Raw genomic sequence first — 14,982 nt, 5'->3', positions numbered from 1 at the left:
ACATAAATTACATTTTTTTTCCCCTCTTCAAACTTTAATTTCGAGGAGCCGCGCAGTTATGAAGATGATGATGAGGAGGAGGATGATGATGATGTTGCTGCTGATGCTGATGTTCAAGATGTTATAGCTGATGATAAATGTAATTGCGTTGGCTTCACATCAAATTAAGGCAACAGAGAACACACATCAAAAAGATTACGTTTTAAGACGACGAAATAAAAAGCACCATAAGTTGATTAAATTAAGAGAACCGAAGCAGAAAAAAAAATGTATCTAAGAAATAGAAACATTGTTTATGAATGCCACAAAGACAGACAAAAGTAGAAAAAAAAACCCGAAAAATAATTGACACAGGGCAGACAAGAAAGAAGCAGAAGCAGCGAGTCGCACAACAAAATGTCCATTAAATTTGATTGTCTGGTCGCGTATGACAAAAAGAAATGAAATCAACGAAGCATGTAACATGGCTGATGAATGTGTCTGGAACTGGACTGGGCTGGGCCGGGCTGGGCTGGGCGTTCAAACAGGTGGCTGGAACTGTTGAAACGTGGGAAACTAGTTGCAGCGACAATTACCAAAATACGTAGCAGGCCAGCCAGAATCTCGCATAAGCCAACCCTGTTGCGGTGGCAAGTTGCACGTTGCAAGTCAGCTGACCATGAAGCGGCAGCGGGGGCAGCCAGCTATGACCGAATGGGATGCGCAGCAGAGGCAACAGGCAGCAGAGTGCAACAAGGCCAACAAACCGGAAGTGTGGCATATAATTAATTGTGGCATGTGAATCATCACGCATCAGTTGTAGAGTGTCCGTCCATCTATAAACAATATTTTCTCACACACATGGCAATTGGCCAGTTGGCAATTGGAAATTGGAAATGTGCGTGTGCATTGAGCCGTAAAAGGATTAACTTTGCATGTGGCACAGACCAGAGACAGACAGACAGGCCAGACTTTGATATGCCGCTTCTTGCAGCCACTTCCCTGTTAACTGTTAATGTGCAACAAGCTGCACTCGACGCAGGCAAACTGACAAACGTACAAACAAACCTCAGGCAAACGGACAGCAACATTTCAATTAGCCAAAAGGCAGCTGACGAGAGAAAGAAGAGAGAGAGAGAGAGAGGGAGCGAGAGAGTAAGAGCTAGAGAGGGGAACACGTCGTCTAATCGCCGCCTGTCACAACAAAGTTCTCGTTGGACAAATCACCAATCAGACAGGCGTTTGTATCTTCAAAATGTATCTGTATCTGTATCTGCATTTGTATCTGTAGCTGCAAGCCCTCTCCGCCCCCCGCTGCATTTATGTGCCTGCTGCTAAAATGCGCAATTAAGTCATCATATGCGTTGCAAGCGTCTTGGCTGCAAGCATCAGACGCCAAGTGCATTAGCCAAATGCACACTTGGTCAGGCCAACCAGGCAACCAGGAAGCCAGCCAGCCAGCCAGCCAACGAGTCAGAACTTAACTTTTACTATTAATACCCTGTATAGCAAATAGTTTGGAATTGGGTATTGTTATGCTGAGCAAATGCATGTAACAGCTAGCTCAAGAACATTTGCTAGCCACATATTAAGATGTGTACAAGAGATATATACAGAAGACATATATATATCTTTTGTAGTACAAGATATTGTAATTGTAATACATGAAAATGCCAATATCTTGCAGAGGTAAGATTCCAAATGCCTTTCTTCGGCATACTGAACATTAGGTTTGGGTTTCTTATGATATATTATGATCTAAGAAAATTCTCTTTACCATAGATCTCAGCTTATAAACAAGAATCTTTAATATAAAATACATTTTAGAAACAAGATTCCATACGAAAAACATAGAACTTACGCAATTTGTTTATTGTCTCAATACAGATTATAAATAATATACGAGTTAAAATACAAATGTATAGTTCAAGCACTTAAAGCCCACCCAACAGGGCATCCGAATGTCAATCACATTTCCCTGAAGAGCCTTAACCCACTCAGCTGAGCAAGTGGAGTCGGCTTTTACTGGGAACTGGACAACTGGGAACTGGGCAACTGTTTGGCTAATGAAGCTTGAAGCGCAAGTCGAGCAGTTTCTGAATTGGGATTAGTGAACAGGATCTTGTTAGCGTTGAAAGAGCCGTTAGTTGTGGCAACTTCCTCGCCCAGTTCCACGATCGGGCGTCTATTTATGTGTGTGTTGGTGTTGGTTCATAACACACGGCCCGTCGGTGTGTTTGGGCGAGCAATTTATCAAAATGCAATTGTTAAGGCAACTGGCGGCTCATTAACGCGCCACTTGCCACTTGCAAGTTGCAAGTTGCAAGTTGCCGTTTGCCACTTGGAAAGCTTGCCGCGTGGGCGACCTCGGGGCAGGTAAAAAAAAAGAGCTAAAGACGCTGTTGACCTGGCTTTTGGGCATGCCACTCACGCCCAAAATTGTAGCTACACATGTTTTTTCAACTTAATTGTGAGGCACAACCAGGCACGGACATGAATAACAAATGCCACAGCTCCAGCGGTGCATTAGGCTGCACTTTGGAGAAGGGGCAGGCAGCAAAACTAGGCAAGGCGTGGTAAGGTGAGGTGAGGTGAGGCGCGGAGCGAGCGCTGTTTGAGAAGACACTTGTGTGCAGCTGCCTGTTAATAATTTGCGCGAATCTTGGCCAAGTCAAACACACTGCTCAGTCTCAGTCAGCGCCAAGTGGCAGAAATATTTCAAGAAAATCACGATTTTCAACTCAAGATCTCTTTGGCTACCAAACACGAGACGAAGTTGCTGCCAAAGCTGTGCGGGCGGCGGGTTTCGCTTGGACACTTTCACAAAAAATAAAAACACAAATATAAGAATAAAATACGCTTTAAATTAGTTTATCAGAAATTTGTGCTCGATTTTTCGGTGAGAGTCGCAGAATTAGCATGAATCTCTAAACGAGCTACTTTCATAGATTCATAGATTCATAGATCCATGCGGTTCGCGTGGAGCTTTAAAAGCAATGACAAATCAATTTGTGGCTCGCGGTCAAAACACATTAACGTCTGCAATTATTTTCAGTTAATTGTTGTAATTATTGCCACAATTGTAGCCGGCGGATAAGGCATTTTTTGGCCATAAGTTGAATTTGGGCAACAAAGCCCAGAAACACTTTGAATTTAGACAACAATTTACGTGGGCAGCGGGCGCCTCTTAAGTGTGGGCACACAGCATTTTAATATACCCTAACTTTTTTTAATTTGATTTCTTCAAGAAAATAAACGTTGTCCTAACGTTTTGTAGCTTAGTAAAAAAATATTTTATTGAATAGGGGGTTGTTCTTAATTTTAACTCTGCGAAAAATTTCATCATTTCAAAACATTCCTTACTCCAATTATACGTTGTTCAACCCCCACCTTGACCCCTAGTTGCTCGTGCTCATCTGTTACCTTGCTTTCCAAGCACTTGGTCCTAAGTCTTGAACCAAGCATTTGGTCCTAAATCTTGCTTTCCAAGCACTTGGTGCCATATCTTGCCTTCCAAGCACTTGGTCCCATATCTAGCTTTGCAAGCATTTGGTCCCATATCTTGCTTTCCAAGCACTCGTTTCCATCTTGCTTTCCAAGGACTTCGTTCTATCTTGCTTTCCAAGCATTTGGTCCCAAATCTTGCTTTCCAAGCATGTGGTCCCAAATCTTGCATCCAAGCACTTGGTGCCAAATCTTGCATCCAAGCACTTGGTGCCAAATCTTGCATCCAAGCACTTGGTGCCAAATCTTGCTTTCCAAGCACTTGGTGCCAAATCATGCTTTCCAAGCATTTGGTCCCAAATCTTGCTTTCCAAGCACTCGGTAACATATCTTGCTTTCCAAGCACTCGGTAACATATCTTGCTTTCCAAGCACTCGGTAACATATCTTGCTTTCCAAGCACTTGGTCCCAAATCATGCTTTCCAAGCACTTGGTCCCAAATCTTGCTTTCCAAGCACTTGGTTGCATCTAGGATTCATCTTCTGCCAATTTCATCATGCTCTATGACACGGCGCCCAGGCAGCATTCCTCTTGCAGAATTACAGCAGCTACCATTCCAGAATTTATTAATTTAGCAAAATTAAATATTGTGTTAATTCTTAAATTCAGAAGCCATACAAAACCAGACATGAATTGCGAACAAGAATGATTTGGACAATATTTTTAAGTTTCTTGGAATAAATAGAGGCAATAAAAATTACAAATTAGCAAAGTTAAATATTGTATCAATTTTTCCATTTATAAGGCTATAAAATCCTTGCAATCCTTATAAACAGAATTAAAGTAATGCAAGAGATTTGAATGATGCGCTGTGCTCGAATTAAAACAAGATAAAATGTTGCTCAATTTAAAAACAAGAAACATTAATTTTCTTGAAGGTAAAGCTTGCCTTGTAAAGCCTCAAATTTTGTATGTCTCGTCTATAACTATAGTGAAACAGTTTTTGAAAAACTATAAATTTAAAACAAATTTTGAATAAATATAATAAAATGGGAAAGTTGATTTGAGTTTAAGCAAAAAAACTTTGTTGGAACTCGAAAGCAAAATTCACAAATTAAATTATCAAATATAAATGTAAAAAATCATCGATAAATATTCAAAATAAAAGATTAATTGCCAGATATACAGGGTATACACATACAGGATATCTACATACAGGGTATTCACATACAGGGTATTCACATACAGGGTATTCACATAGAGGGTATTCACATACAGGGTATTCACATAGAGGGTATTCACATAGAGGGTATTCACATACGGGCTATTCAAATGCAGGGTATTCAAAATTTCATATACGCATATAAGTTCATTCAATAGCCCACACTCTGCCGCTTTTGGCTTTTGTATTACAAAATGATGGCCATTAAATTAATTAATTTGCGCCTTTCAAGCTTCAGCTGAAATTTCAATTAAATGAGAAGAAATACACAAAACACATTCAAGTTAAAAGATTGAATTGGTTTAAGCAGAAGCTTACAAAAGGCCGCAGCTATAAATATGTTTACAGATACAGATACAGATACTTTAACGCACAGTTGTAGATACTTTCAGATGGGCCACGACCCACGACTGACCCACGACTGAAATGGCTGAACATGGTGGTTTTATAAATTTACAACAATCAAAGAACAGAAAACTAAACATACGTCAAAACAAAAATCACGTCTATCTGAGGTAACAAAAAAAGATGACGAAATAAATGAAGAAGTTGAAGAAAAATACACGTCAATAAAGCCCGCTCTTGGCCCCGTCTTGGCTCCGTCTTGGCCCCGTCTTTGGCTTTGGTTTTACGCTAATTTTATTTGTGGTTTTTCCGCTTTGGTTTTATCAACACATTTTATTGTAATATTCTTTTGGCCAATTATTGTTTGTTGCTGCTCGAGTGAATTTGATTGATTTCAATTTTCTTGCAGCCAACAAAATCAATCAAAACTTTGTTTAGCTAATGTATCTGACGGGTTCTCCTCAACACACACACACACACACACACACACACGCGCACACACCTGGCCCAATATAACAACAGCAATGACAATGAAACTTTGTGGCCAATCCGCGGGCTCAGCTTTGGCTTTTCTGTCTGTAATTTTATTATGAAATACGCGTAATTAATTTCTGATTGTGCCTGCGCCTGCTCCTGCTCCTGCTCCGGCTGAAGAGCCGCCAATCACCTCTGATAAATGGGCAGACAGTTGGCAGGGGCCACGCCCATTGCCGTTTGAACATTTGAAGAAATTGCACAAAACGCCTCCCGTTTGAAGAGGAGAAAATAAATGTATGAAAAAAATTAATTACAAAATAAAAACTATTTGCGTTACGCTTCTTTTTTATTTTTTTTTGAGGGGCCGGCCATTTGATACGACTGCAAAATCAAGACTTGGCAACGCCTCTTCATCCCTCTCCCCACCCCTGCGTCTCTCTGGCCTTTGCCACTTCAATTAAATGGCCATATATCAGGGCAGAGCTTTTGCCCTCACATCGAATGCAATTAAAATCAAATGCTTGCCTCCATTTATATTTCTCCTTCTTTAAATCCCAAGCAAATTGTAAAACGATAAGCCTGGCCGGGACCACCCGGGCAATGTGAAGCTAGACTCCGCTTTCTAATTGCCATCAACTGTTTTCCGTGCCCAAAAGCAAGCGCGGCCAGAAATTAAGACATGGTACACATATTGCATATATTTTTCAAAGCGACGATATTTTAATTTGAATATTGGTTACGACTTTGAGCAGAGTTCGTCTTTTGATGAATGAGCAAAGATTCATTTATAGAAAAGTGGTCTAGTTCTCCAAATGGAGAACTTATACAGTTGAATACGAATAACTAAATAATTATATAAAGAAGTGTGTGGCAATTCTTTATGTTGTAAGACATTTTTAAGAACTTCTTCCGTTTATCAATTCGAGTATAGTTCCACTTTTTTAAGCAACAAAAAATGCTTTTCTTTATAGAACTTACGCATACTTTCATTTTAAGGTAAATCGAAGACACGTCGAGCATCACACGTCGTTCAATTAAGCGAATAGATATATAAATATATAGTTTATACAATTTTCAAAAAGAAACTGATATATAAAAGTAGAAATCTGCTTCTTGCCAAATTCAAATCAAGTTGTACCACATCAAAGCTTGTAAAAAGAAGCGCTACTCATTATAACTAAAAAATGTATAGAAATCTAAATAAATTAAAGATGTGCCCGCAAATCGATGTGAACGTTTCTACTTTAACTTTGTTATTTTACACATTTGGCATTCGGTTTTCGGCTTTGTGCGTGAAACAGAAAAAGCACGAAGCACGCTCCGCTCTAGTGGCAAAAGGCTCTGCCACATCTGCCTGCCCTGTTTTAAGTAGCCGCAGTCAATATTGTCTTTGGCTGATTTAACTTGAAAGCAGCAGCAGAAGCAGCAGCAGTAGCAGCAGTAATTTAATATTTTCTTAGCAGTTCATTTGAACTGGAAAATGTGTTTGGCTCAAGACACATATTCCCATCAGACTGGAAAGTTTAGCCTTCAGCACGGTAAATGCCTCAAGTCCACAAGTCCTAAGTTCCCGATATAATTATTAAATAATCCACCAATTTAGTACACGGGCCGATCTTACAGATCAAAACGAAATACGATCAATCGAATTAAATAAAAAGAACGAAGTGTTTTACATCTTCCCAAACGAACGAGTTCGAAGCTCTGGTAGGTGAGGGATTTAAATGCTCGGGTAATGTTCAATAAATAAAGAAATTTATAGTTTGTTCAAAAAATATTCCCAATTTAACGATTATAGCTGCAAATGCAAGCAATTGTGTGCCCACTAGGTCTGCTCCCGTAATCAAAAAAAAAAATAAAACGAATTTGTGTAATTTTTGTTGGATAAGCAAAATATTAGTCACATTTTCAATATGTATTTAAGTGCAATAAAAAATCCAATTACAATTAGCACAACGAAAATGAAAAGGCAAAATACATTAAAATAACGAGATTTTAAACACATTTCTTAACCGGCAATTGAGTTTGAACCGTCGTCTTCTCTGGCATCAGTTCATAAAGGCCAGATACCGGAGCACAACTGAAAGGCTTTATATGCACACAAACACAAATATCTTCAAGCTTAAATCAGCGTTTTGCAGTGGAACAAAGGGGAAATTGGGCCAGCAAGTAGCTGAAACTGGAACTGAAAATGCTTTCGTGAAACGATTCGACAATTGCTCCTGATGAAAATTTAAGTTATATAAAAAACAAACACACACACACAATTATGATAATATATCCAACCAATAATACTAGATACAGGAAAAACCTCTAGGAATGAAGTGCATTTCTCCAAAAATTAACAAACAAAAAACACAAATAAAACCGAGATAAAATAACGAAAACAAAATTCAAAAATACATAAAAAAAATTGATAGAGCAAAACGAGAAGCTTTGCTAACGCGGGCATGATTTAGTAGGGCGTAGTTAAGCAGCGCGCGCTTGAACCAGTTGAGAATTTTAAGCAATGAAAATGAGAACTTCATTTTTGTGTGAATTTAAGCCAAAGTAGGCACAGAGTGTACACTTTTTAGTTGCATACTTAGAGGTATTTAATACTTTACAATTCCCAGGAGCGAGTTTTCTTCAAGATTTGAACTGGCTTTTACACTCGCCATGCAAAATAGCTGGAATCAATTAGTTTTCATTGTTTGGGAATTGGGTAATGCGAAAGATATAAAATTATGACTCCAAATTAGGCATCAATAAACTTTGAAATGTCTATAAAAACGGAGCCCACAACTTTCCGGACATTAGAACTTGGTTGGATTGTGGCACAAAACTCTCAACACTTCGGCGTTTGGTTGAAACGCTTAACGAGCATTCAGAGCGGCGTCCATATAAAGCTATTAAACAGCCATTAAACTAGCCCATAAAATGCTCCATATGAACTGGCCCATTAGACGGGGTCTCTCTCCCTCTCTCTCTATCTGTCTTGGTCTCTCCTGTTGGTCATTAATTCCATTTGCTATTCCCACAGGTCGCCCATCAAATTGGGAATGTAAAACGCGTTAAACGCATTTCGAATTAGTTTTTGGCTGTTGCCGCTCCAATTAGGTGACTCCCCCCCCCCCCCTGCCACTGCCCCTCGCAACCACCTGTCTGATTTTGGGTCTGGGTTTTCTTGGGTAGAATTATGGGCATTGCGATAGGCGCGGATGCTTTCTAAGTGCTCTCGAAAACTTGAACTCACGTTTTGGCAGCTTTGCCGTGTTGTTGTTGTTGTTGCTGTTGTTGTTGCTGGCCATCAAACTTGGCCAATTGTTCTTCAATATCGCTTAATTGCATATCATCGGCAATGGCCGCATTTAAGTAGCAGCTCGCTTCGGTTTTGGACTGCCCTCTGCTGCTGTTGCCACGCCCACCGCCCAGCAGCTGCTCCGTGTCCGCATTGTGCAGCCAAACGGTGCTTCGATTCCGGCAAACATTCAAATTGCGTAGCTCGTTGAGGGGCAAATGTCGCGGCAAAGTGGGCAAAGTGGGCATGGTTCGCTTCTGCTGCTGCTGCTGCTGCTGCAGACGCTGCAACTGCGCTGGACTGAGGCTGCCCGTGAGCATGGCCACCTCGACATCGTCGTCTGTCTCGCCATTGCAGGATATGCCCGAGGAATGAAAGTGCTCCTCCTGCAGCTTGACGGGCACACTGTCGCCGGACAAATCGCTGCTTATCAGACTCGACTGCTGCGAGTGCAGCGCCCGCGCCAAGCTGGGCGTGCCCTCTCTCAGCGGGCAGCTGGGCGCCGGCAGCTCCAGCGCTATGTCATAGGGCGCCAGCGTCAGCTGCTTGGGCTTCGTTTTGGTCCTGACGGCAGCCTTGATCGGGTAGCCGGCGCTGGGCAGCGCGCGCTGCTTGGAGCAGTTCGTCTTCAGCTTGCGCGGCGTCAATTTGGCCACCGTCGATTGGCGCGACTGATGGGCGCTGCGCTGCGGCTGCTGGGCGGGCACAGGCAGAGTGGCTGCTGCGGCTGGTTCCGGTCGGCGTTCCGCGGAGCGTCGCCGGCTACGCCGTATGCTGGGCATATTGCGCGGAAACAACTTGCCCGCATCCGGCTGGGAGTTCTTTGAGACGCTGTCGCTGGGCGAGCCGCTGCTGGCGCTGGTGCTGCTGCTGCTGCTGGTGCTGCTGCTGGTATCGGTGATGGCCAGCACCGAGGCGCATTCGCTGTGCATTATAATCTCGCTATAGTTTTTTTTGGCATCGTTTTGCGTGTGTGGCAGGCAGATTTTCCACCAGCGCTTCTTGGCGAGCAGCTTGGACATGTTTGGGCAAAATTGGAGCTGTTGCCAATTAGCACATGTCACACACACGCACACACACACACACACAGGCACACGCACACCTGCTTGCCGTGACGCGTCAATCACAAATCGCCAATTGACACATTAACGAGACACCGTTGGACTGGTATGCAGGCTGCACAGCAATTACTGTCCACTGTAATTAACGGCCAATCCGTTTGTTCTAATTACGTGCGTAAAATCAATGAGATTTCGCTCAATATATCAATTCCCGACTATGGGCAAAGACACGCGCGCGATTTGCAAAAACCACAACAAAAACCACAATCAATTGCATCAAGCGTCATGCGAACCGTGCGCCTTGAAGTCGCGTTCACAACTGAAGCGGCTGCGCGTGCGTAGAAAGTTATTTGAGCTGAACGAGCAGCAGCAGAAAGTTCAACAGAGCAGATAGAGAGAGAGAGAGAGAGAGAGCGCGCGAGGTTGATGCAGGTCAAACTCAACACAGCTGCTGAACGCCGGCTTGAACTCACCACACGATCAGCGCTCGCTCTTTCGCTCGGCGCTCTCTTATACGCTGAGCAAGTGCAGCATTGCGCATAACAGGTGCCGGCTGCCGCTGTTAAGCGAGTATGAGTGGGGGGAACCAGGAATAGTTTACTGCATTTTGAGCGCTTTTTCTTTTTTGAGTGAGCTCGTGATTTGTGGCCGCATTCTGTGCGCTTATTAACAAGCTACTGGTGTGAGCTGCAGTCAAAGCCAGGCGCTACTGGTTGCCTGATTGGCCGCAGGCCATTTGACACATTTCAAGCACTTTAGCGACTGACCCATTTCAGAGCAGAGCAGCGGCAGCGGAACTGAGCACTCAACGATTATGACTGAGCTCCAGTTTGAGCTAAGCCCGCGAGCCTTTGTTGTTATTGTTGTTGACGCATTAACGGCGCGCCACAGTCGCAGACATTAGTATGTGGCAAAGCCGGAAGGGTTGCATATTGGGTGGCTAAAGAAAATCAAAGCTCGAATTTCACTCTTGATTGACAGCTTTAAATGCTGAAGAGTGAAATTTGCTGCAAATGTTTTTCCGACTTTCTAAACATGCAGCGCGTCATGTTAAATCAGTTGAATTATTGCGCCCCCAAAAAATATTTTCACCAATTTTGTTTATTAACTTTTTCAACTTACATTTAGAATTCGCCAATAAGTGCTTCCATTTTGCTGGCCAGCACTGTAAACGCTTCACAAATTGTTTGCCAAACTGTAATGAGAACAAAATATGCCAAAAAGCAAATAAATTAGAATGCGCTCAAAGTTAAATATATGCACAGAGGCGTAGCCAAAAGAGCGAGTTGCGGGTTGCGGAGGGTTAATGATACAAAAATGTGCAACTAATTGCGAACAAAATGGAAACAACAAAATAAACAAAAGCTCGGGCAAAAGTATTTTAATTACCAGCATTGCAGTGTCAAAAACACGCCCCCAACAAGAAGAAGAAGAAGAAGCAGAAAAGTGCGTCAAAACTTTATTTGACAGTTACAACTGAACAATTCATGAAGTGAAATGCGCAAAACGAAACAATTTTGATTAAAACTGCGACACGCAGTTGCCAGTTGCCAGTTGCCAGTTGGAATGTCAGCCAAATGTAGTTGGCAGTTATACGAAAGGGGGGGGGCACGGGGCCGGCGGGGGGGCGGGATTACGTGCAGAATCTCTGACAATTGCCATTTGTGCTAAGTGCAGCAAGCGGGCAGGGCAACAGGTAACAGTCAACGTCACATGGAACATTCCAAAAAAATAAAAAAAAACTTGTAAAACAAACGACACGGCGAATGTCCCCCGCGACTGCGACGCCGCTGCAAAGGTCGTAAAAGTTGAGATTTTAACGTGCGCTCTACACGTGTACTCTGCACTCAGAGTGTGCAAGTGTGTGTGTGTGTGTGGGGAAGAGTGCAAAAGAGAGTGAGAGTCGGTGCGGCGCACTTGGGCGCAGCTGATGCCAGGCAGCGCGGCGCGCATCGCTGCCAAGATGGCGTCATAAAGCACTAAAAAGTATTAAAACAATTTACACTTTGTAAAAACAACAGCAGCAGCAGCGCAGCAGCAGCGGAGGCAGCGGCGGCAGCGACAGCAACAACCGTTGTGTGGCTTGTTGTTGCCTGCACGTGTGCGCGCCTAGCAGGCAAGTGCGAGCGAGACAGCGTGTGCAACAAGGCACTTACTTTCGTTTTGTGCAGCCGCTCGCACTCGATGTGTTATTTACATTTTTTTTGTTTTTGTTTTGTTTCGTTTTGTGTTGTGTTTTTGCTGCTGGCAACTGCACAACATGGCGTCAGCAGCTCCTGCCATGCGTTCGTTCTAACTGTCATAATCATAACGGTGCTCACAGCTCAGTATTACGAAATGGCGGCTGGGCGGAACGGGACGTTGACAATCGCGTTACCATAATTCTTTTTTCGCTAAATTCAAATAGCATTTGGCGCTTATTTGCATAAACAACGTGAAAGTCATAAAGTGAAAAATTGTATAAAAATATAATAAGAATGGGGAATTGAAGTGCAAGTGGGCGAGAGGGTGGAGGGTGGCGGGTGACGCTGAATGGCAGGCACTGTGGAGTAAATCTGAGCAAAAACTGTGATTGAAAAAATATGTAAAATTCTTAAATTGAATTCGGAAATGTAATTGGGCAAGTAGATAAAATTCAAGTTATGAAAGAGCAGGCTGCAGCTTAGCTAGCTTGTCAATATTTATATTTATTGTCAATTTAACAGACTTCCGCAGCAGAAGAGCTTAGTTCAAGGCAAGTCTCAAATCTGTGTCTCTACGAAATTGTGTTTTACTATTTCCAAGAGTTCTATTTGCAATTGTTAGCTGCATTTGACACCATGGTGCGTCATTCACAGTTATTCATTTTGAATCTCTCTACCGTTATATCCGCTCGACAGCCATGCCACAATGTGCCATATGCGAAGCTCTCAACCAATCCCCAGCTATATGAAAGCGACTTCCTCTTAAGACAATAAGCAGCGAGCGTTAACAGAGGAGCTGCAGGGGGAGGGGGAGGGGGAGTGGAGTGCGAGTTGGAGCTGTGGCAATAGCAACGGGGAGCCGTAACAATTGCAACCAGCTCAAAGAGGCAGCGCGCGCCTGTCGCTCAGTTTTTTCGAGTTTCCTGCGTGGGCGGCCCTAATGATGATGTCGCCTGCTGCTGCTGCTGCTTCTGAATTGTTGTTGTTGTTGCTGCTGCTGCTGGGGAAATGTGGCGAAAGTCTCAAGTGCCGCCTGCCAGCCCGAAGTCCCGTTTTATATTTATGAAAAATATATTTTGTTGTTGTTGCATGAAATGTGATGACAAAACAAGGAGGCGCAATCATTGCGTTGATTTGCAAAATGGCGCTGATGACAGTCGTCTTTGGGCGCCAGTCTAGAGGGGCGCTTGGCTGCGTGGGCTTACTGATTTTTAATTAAAAAAGCAGCAAGAAGCAGAGCTAGACGAGCGCAGAAAAAAGCAAAGCTCAAAGTGCGCGTCAGAAGGTTTCCTTTTGTTAATCGACTTGATTGTAAATATTTTCTTGCCTGCCAGGGGCGTCCCCCTTGCCGGGCGCGCCCCCCTTTTTGCGCTGTATGTTTGCTGTTGTCATGTTGCTGTTGCTGCGCTTCTAACGGCACATTCACCCAGCCAGCCTGCAGTGACAGTGCCACAAGCTAGCACAAGTCACCCCCCGCCTGGCCGCACCTGTCCGCCCATGCCCAGCAGCCGCCCCTTCACGAGTGTGTCGCAACATTTGCCTTTGTTATTTATGGCATTGTTCGTGCTGCTGCTGCTGTTGTTGTTGTTGTTGTTGCCGTCGTCCCTGCTGATGCGTTGCGCGTTTTTTCACGCGCCCAAATTGTGAAGGGGCGCGTCTGTTAGGGGGTAGGACGGAGGACGGCAGCACAAGTTTGTTTTTGTCATTCGCGTTTTTAATTTTGACTTTGACGTTGGGCAATAACAATAATGTCAGCCACGTCTGTCAGCAGCAGTTGAACCAATTTTTGGCAACAAGTTATAGCTAGAAAAACTGGTGAGAGAGAGAGAGAGAGGGGGAGAGAGAGCAGGGCTAAAGAGCTGCAGGCGAAGATATAGTTGAGCCTTAAAAAACCCTTGTAATATAAGATAAATATAGATATAGTAGATAACGCTTACAAGGAAACATCTCCGACCCTAATCAAGTATATATATTCTATAGCCATATTAAAGCCCATATTCTATATAGCCTTATGCGACTGTCCGTCTGTTCCTACGTCTGCCCGTGTGTCTGTCTCCATTGTCGAGATATCGTCATGAAACTTTGAATATGTTTATCTTTCTGTTGCTGGCGGAACATATGCTGGAACCGGCCGGATCAGTCCATTATATACTGCAGCAGCCATAGGAACAATCGGTTTAAAAGTAGGTTCTTTGATAAAAAACTTTATCAAGAGATCGTAGCCAAGCTCGGCATTTATAATTTTAACTAGGCCCTCTACATGTATTTCAAAATCTTATCAAAATCGAACCGCTATATCATATAGCTGTACTGTAGTTATATTTCAACAAACCTAGCATTTTTAAGCTGAGAGATATCTCGACTTTCTCGTTTAAATTTAAATATTGTATTTTTATCAAATAATATTTTAGAATAGTTTTTGTTTAAGCAAACGATTTGCCAGGGGTATTCAAGTCGTTCAATAAACATTTACCAACAGCTTTTTATTTTTGTACCCTGAACCCATTAAAAATGGGTATAAGGGTATATTGTATTTGTGCGAAAGCCAAATGTATGTATCAGGCAGAAGGAAGCAACTCCGACCCCATAAAGTATATATATTCTTGATCAGCATAAATAGCCGAGTCGATCTAGCCATATCCGTCTGTATGTCCGTCCGTCCGTATGAATGAACGCAATGATCTCAGAACCTATAAGAGCTAGAGACTTGATGTAGGTGCTCCTAGTTCCCGCGCAGATCGAGTTTGTTTCCGATAATCAATAACTTACTCCGTTTCCAAGCAATCGATAAAAATCGAGATCGATATCCTGTTTTTTAAGCAATTTTGGTAAATAATAAGAACTAGAGTCACCACACTTGACATATAGTTTCTAAAATAGAATATATGTATGATATAGGATTTTTCTTCACGGTTTTCCCTCTAGATTAATCTGGCATTCAAATCTGAACAACGATTTTTTAGTCGAAATTCATGTCCAAATCTTACCCCA

Source organism: Drosophila novamexicana, unplaced genomic scaffold, assembly GCF_003285875.2.
Source record: "Drosophila novamexicana strain 15010-1031.04,08,12 unplaced genomic scaffold, DnovRS2.1 tig00000564-arrow-pilon, whole genome shotgun sequence".
NCBI classification, from domain to species: Eukaryota; Metazoa; Arthropoda; class Insecta; order Diptera; family Drosophilidae; genus Drosophila; species Drosophila novamexicana.
The sequence above is the reverse complement of the archived record's forward strand: the minus strand, read 5'-3'. Positions refer to the sequence as shown.